At 47.9% G+C, this 6,000-nt stretch overlaps 1 protein-coding gene across 8 annotated transcripts in view; it reads left to right on the top strand.

Moving 5' to 3' along the window:
• The first annotated feature begins 3,263 nt into the window (after positions 1–3,263).
• TCAIM (T cell activation inhibitor, mitochondrial) overlaps positions 3,264–6,000 on the top strand; it is a 37,902-nt gene continuing 35,165 nt past the window's right edge. For 2 of the 8 annotated variants that reach the window (XM_031940448.1, XM_031940446.1), the window contains exons 1-2: positions 3,868–4,223; positions 4,887–5,037. The gene's annotated coding sequence lies outside the window, so the exon portion shown is untranslated. Of the gene's footprint in view, positions 3,427–3,867; positions 4,224–4,886; positions 5,038–6,000 lie in introns of those variants that run through there. The other 6 variants (XM_012551395.3, XM_023505215.2, XM_031940447.1 and 3 more) reach the window with 4 other exon arrangements.

Raw genomic sequence — 6,000 nt, 5'->3', positions numbered from 1 at the left:
CATAAAGTCCTCTACAAACAATCCATCTGTGACATTCTAGAAATCTGCTTTCCTTGTAGCATTCCTGATGGATTTTTGTTATCTCTCCCCACATGAGTAGACAGCTTCCAATTCCAATCCTTCATCTCCTATGGAATATCTTACATCTTATGTAAACTTGTCACATTGGTTTTTTGTTTTAAATTCTTGCACAACTAAGCAATATAACGGTGGTTATATTGATTATACAGATAGTTATAATTTCTGCCTTATGAATTCTGCGAAGGCTGTATCCTTGCCATCAGAGGCCAAATGTCTTACAAATGAAGTCTTCTGTTTACACTCAAGCACTGGAAACCTTGTGCCTAATAATAAACCAAGTGGTATTAGGAGCATAGCATGGCTGACCATACAAGACTTCACTCCAGTGTGAACTATCCCAGATCTAATTTAGTTTGAGCTGCAAGAATCTTTAATATGACTTTCTGGTATTTAATCACTCATCATAAGTCATTCTGTTATGTTACTTCTTTATCTGACTCTGATTTTCCCTATCATGTTTTAGATTGGACAGGTGAAAAGCGTACCTTCTGCATCTTTTCACCATTTCCAAGAGAAATTTTTCTTAGGGTGTTCCCCTTTGAATTAGGAAGCTACCTCAGCAACTTGAGCCCTAATACTTTGGATGAACCAAGTTTTTAAAAAACAGCCAAGGCTACATGGCAGAAAGTGGTAGATATTGCTGCTACGGAATCCTGACTCTGTGCCTAAATGCCCTATTTCTTCTTTCTGTCCAAGTAGCTTGTGTTATAGTTTAATGACAATATTTTTCTTCCATCATTGTCATCACCCATACTTCTCCCATTTTCTCCTGGATTTCCTCACATGATCATATTACACAGTGTTTTTCACCTTCCACTTCCTTTGACTCATCCTATTTCTTTGAAAAAAACAAACCCTTTTAGAACCACATTACGGGCATAAATGTCATTCCAAGTCTCAGGGCTAGCTATGAAGTTGAATTTGTCCTCCTCTTTTAGAATTGCCCAAGTTCTCTTGTCTAAACTTTGAATTTGAAACTAAGGGTGGTTTGTCTTGGATTTTTGTCCTGTAAACTATGTTGAAGTACTCTCAAGTGCTATTGTAACTTCAACTGCTTTATAGATGAGGGGATGTACATAAGCAGTTTTCTTCATGCCCCATGCTTTTTCTGTGACTGGATCTGAAGAAAGACCGGATTCAACCAAAGACATGAGAAATGTTTGGAGAAAAACAAGCGTGAGAGGCCAAGAAGCAGAGGCGGTGGTCAGTAGTGTCAGGTGATAGAGACACCAAGGAAGAGGAGGGTGTAAACGAGCACTGGGTTTGCTGACTAGGGAGTCAAGAAATGAACACTGTGACCTTTCCCATGTCGGTGTCAGCAGAGGGGCCAGTGGAGAAGAAGGGAGTCGGTAACAAGGCAGTGGAAACAGTTTTGTCAAGGGGACAAAGTCTTGGCCATGATGGCAGTGATAACCCATCGAGATCACCAGTTCATCTCCATACCAACCCACCCCAAGGAGCCTTGTCTAATTGAGTTGCATCTAAGCTTCAAAGGGGCAAAGGGAAAATCAGGAGGCAAAAGGGGAGTGGGTACCAAGCTTCAGCAAGAGAGTGTGAGATGTGAATGGTATTGTTAGAAGAGCCCCACAGCTGCCTTAGAGAGCCCCTTGAACACCAGCTGATAGAGCTTTAGGTAGGTGGAAAATAGGACTAAGAGTCTCCGACCCAAAGCCTCCGATCCCAGGCAGTCCAACCCTAAGAGAGGAATAACCCTTTTCCAGAAGCAGCCACAACTTAGAAGGCTGAACCAACAGCCCTGGACAAGTGGTTTCTGAGGCAAGCAACAGTTGTGGGAGGCTGGAGTGCAAACAGTGACTTAGATTAAGACAAAGAGCTTCATGGAAAGGTATTCCAGCCACAACTCCATCTGCGAGGAATGAGCATGATGTATTTACCCATTGTAAATGGGTGAGTTTGTGAGAGCTTGTTTTCATTGTTTATAGAGCCTAATAATGATCTTGCTGCTTGCTTTCCCCTTCTATGTTATTAATCTTTTTACATCAGGAGTTCTTAACTTTTTTATTATGGACTCTTTGGCAATCTGGTGAGATCCAAGGACCCCTACTCAGAGTAATGTTTTTAAGTGCATAAAATAAAATATATAGGATTTAAAAGGAAATCAGTCACATTAAAATAAATGCAGTTAACTTTTTTAAGGTCACAAACCTGTAGGGTTGAAACTCTGTATTAAATAGTGCTTTGCTATTTGTAGCTCCTGCCTGATATGTGAATAGAAATGGAATTAATTGGAGGCTTGAGCCAGATGTTTTCACATAAAGACAATGAATGTAATTAAATTAATATAGGAGACTAATGGCTGAGTGGAAAATTTGTAGCCAGATAGAACATTTTTTACAAATCTGGTCCTTTAAAGGGAAGAGATGGAAACTGAATAAAAATAAGCAAAGAAAGCAAAACTGTTTTTGTACTTGATATGATGGCATAGAGAACTCTAGAAAATAAAGTAAAAATTAATAACCAGAAATAAATCCACTTAAGGCACTAACCAATATATAACCAACAAAATCCAGCAGGGAGATGCAAGATTACAAAGCTATCAAATATCTTGGAGTGTACCTAAGATTCATTAAGGGATTATATAAGTGTGAAGCACTATTAACAAATAAAGACAAGTAAATAATTGAAGAAACATTAATGGGCAGGTTGGGTGAATATTTTTTTAAAAGATAAATTTATGTATTCAGCATCGTACAACTCAAAAGAATACTGTACGATCTAGGAAAGAATTGCCATGGAAAGTCATAGGGAGGAACAAAAGAATGTCGTGTGTCTCGGTACTAGATCCACACAGTAGCATCATTCAAACGGTCAATAGCAGCCCAGGGTGGCCAGCGATGGCTCGGTGCTGGGTAGACCCAAGGCTCCAACTTCCCAGGAAAGGGCGGCAGCAGGGGCCCCAGAGAAGGGTTTGGCCCGAGGAGGCTCGGGTCTAAACCCCCCGTTTTGTTGAAGGGGAAGCCGAGGAACGTCACGCAGCCGAGACTGGCTCAGTGTCACTGCCCCGGAGCATCAATCAAGTTACAGCACGCGCTCAGTGGGGGGGAGGGGGTCGCTACTGCGCAGGCGCCAAACCAGCTGGCTCTCGAAGCTTCCGCAGGCTTGAGGTCAATCAACCAATCGGAAGAAAAGAACCTAGGCCGGCTTGAGCGCATGCGCAAGAGCTACGCTCCTCCCCCGCTCCAAACTCTACCACCTGCAGCTCAAGCCCCCCCGCCCCCGCGCGCGGGACACTGCGGCGTGTCCCTGTCTCCCTTCCCTGCCCGCGGGCTCACTCTCCCTTAAACCAGACGGCGGGAGTGGGCGAAGCTCTCCCGGGACAGGCTGGTAAGGGAACCGGGCAGGGGCAGGCCGAGGGCTTGGGGCAGCACCAGGGCCTTCTCCAGAGAATAGGGTTGGGGGAGAAGCACATTGAGCTTCCGCCAGAATTGGTGGCTGGGGAAAGACTAGCTGAGGAGGAAGGGCCACTGGAAGCTTCTTTAACGGGTCTCAGGCTGCGCGCGCCGTGGAGCGAGGCCTGGCGCGGCTCAGCCAATCGGCGCACGGCTCCCGCAACCGCGTCCTCCCCGAGCTTTACGTAGCCAAGCCAATGAGCGCGCAGAGGGGCGGGTTCCCACGCCAACCACCTTGTCCTGCTAGACCCAGGAGCGATCCGAGGCGGGGCCTCGAGGAACTTAGCCAATGCAAAGGCAGAGGAAGTCCCTTTTCCCCTGCCCTCCCCAGCCGCTTTGACCTCACAGACTCTAGTCTGGCACAAGTCAGCCAATAGGCGCGCGCCTTGGGGCCGCTCCCCTCCCTAAGGCTGCACTCCCGCATCTTGGCACCTTGGCACCTTTTCGTCCTCTCCAGCCCCACAGACACTGCAGAATGGGGAGGGGCCAGGAAGTTGGGCGGGGCTGGGAGCAGCCAATGGCCGTGCGGCCCGGCGGCTCCTCCCCACGTCTTCGCGGCCTCGCGGGACCCTGGAGCTGGACTGGGGGCAAAGGCCAAATGGACTGGCCCGGACCGTGGCCCTGCGTGGGCGGCCCTCCGCGCGTGAATTGGGCCCCAGCCGCGCCGCCTCGGGGGAGGGAAGGTGTAATCGTGCGAGCCGCGCCGGCCGCGGGTCCGGGCGTCCGGCCCAGGTGAGCCCCAGCCGGCGGGGCTGCGGGAGGAGGGGCCACTCCCCTGACCTTGATTTTGACCCCGCCCCCCTCCGTGCGGCGGGCCCTGTGGACCTCTGCTCCGTACAGCCGAGGGCACAGGCCCCGGGTCCCAGGTGTTCGTGAGGGGCGTGCGAGCTCGGGGTCACCCGTGGTCCTCGGACTCCCGAAACCCACGGGCCACTGTCCTAAGCCGCTTTGTCCTGCCACGGCCCCGCTTGTGGGGCGCCCCGTCCCCGCCGTGTGCTTCCCCTAGCGGTCATTCAGGAGTTGCCCGCTGCTGCAGGCCCGTGTGAGCCCCGGAGGGCCGGGCCCGCCCTCCCGCGGAAAATGAGGGGGGCGTCCTGCAGGCAGAAGGGAGCCCGGGGAAGTGAGCTGAGGGCAGGGCCGGGCACGAGGGGGAGGGGGAGGGGAGGAGGAGGGGAGGAGGAGGGGAGGAGGAGGGGAGGAGGAGGGGAGGAGGAGGGGGAGGAGGGATTTTTGCCTCCCGAGCCTCACTGGCCAGGCCCTTGTCCTTCTGTGCCTCTAGAAAGCCACAAATGCCCCACCCCCCGGCGTTTTCATGTTTTGCCGTGATTTATTAGGAAATTTTAATGACCCCCTTGTTTTTTATTCTTTCCTTTTCCCCAACTTTTGCTCAAAAAGAAAATAGGTTTTACTGCCTTTTCCTTCTATATGTTCCATTCATTTACTGACACTCAGCACCTACTGTGTGCTAATGGGGATCTAGGATATGGAAGATGACCGAGCGTTTTAGAGGCCTCCAGATCTCAAGGACTGTTACTCACATTATTAGGTAAATTAATAGTATGTGAATTATTAGTAATGCCACACATTTCCTTAGCATTTACTGAGAGGCAAATACTTCCAGCATTAGTGGGCCCATTTTACAGATGAGGAAACTAAAGTTGGCGGAAATTAGACAAGTGACAAAGCTGGGACTTAAGTCTTCTGACTCTTGTTCTTTCCACTTATTCCCCTGTGTCTGAAATTAGGTAGTTTAGTTTACATCTCCCTGAAATTACTGTGCTGATTTTAAACGATAGTTATCAATTAAGGCATGTTCCAGAAGCTTTGACAACATTTGATTAGTGATTTTAAAAAAAAAATGAATTGAAAGCCCTGGCTTTCAGGGCGATGAAAGAACTAACAAGTGGGATTGGAAAAAGCCATTGTCAGTGGAAACCTCTGGAGAATAAGGCCAGAGAAAGGTAGATAGTTTGATTTGGACAGGGAAGGAATTTGGTTAAGGTTTCTGGCAAAAGTTTAATAAGATTATTAAAGGGATGGATTGTTTTAGTAAACTAATCACAAAGTTAACGGGCCTTCATCAAGATCCCTTATGGGGTCATGACCCACAGGTGGAGAAACCAGGGACTGGCTGATAGTAGTGAAGTAGATTCAGAATTGGATAAGTGTTACCTTTTCAGGAGGTTTCTAATGGAGAGCTCCAAGGAACTCTACTTAGCCTTTTGCCTTATCAGCATCTTGCATGTGGGTATGGACATGCTTATCAAATTTGCAGTAATATAGAGTTGAAAAAGCAAGCCCTGAATGATAGAACCAGAATTTGGAAAGATCTGATAGCTTAAAATCGGGAGTAAATCTTAATTAGATTCCATTTAGGGTCATTTTAAAGCCTTACACTTGGGTTCGGTTAACAAGTAGGGGACTGAGGGTGGAAGTACAAAGAGTGAAACAATCCCAACTTACAATAGGCACAAACTAAACTATACATACCGCCAAGGGAAATAATATA

Source organism: Sarcophilus harrisii, chromosome 5, assembly GCF_902635505.1.
Source record: "Sarcophilus harrisii chromosome 5, mSarHar1.11, whole genome shotgun sequence".
NCBI classification, from domain to species: Eukaryota; Metazoa; Chordata; class Mammalia; order Dasyuromorphia; family Dasyuridae; genus Sarcophilus; species Sarcophilus harrisii.
The sequence above is the reverse complement of the archived record's forward strand: the minus strand, read 5'-3'. Positions and strand labels throughout refer to the sequence as shown.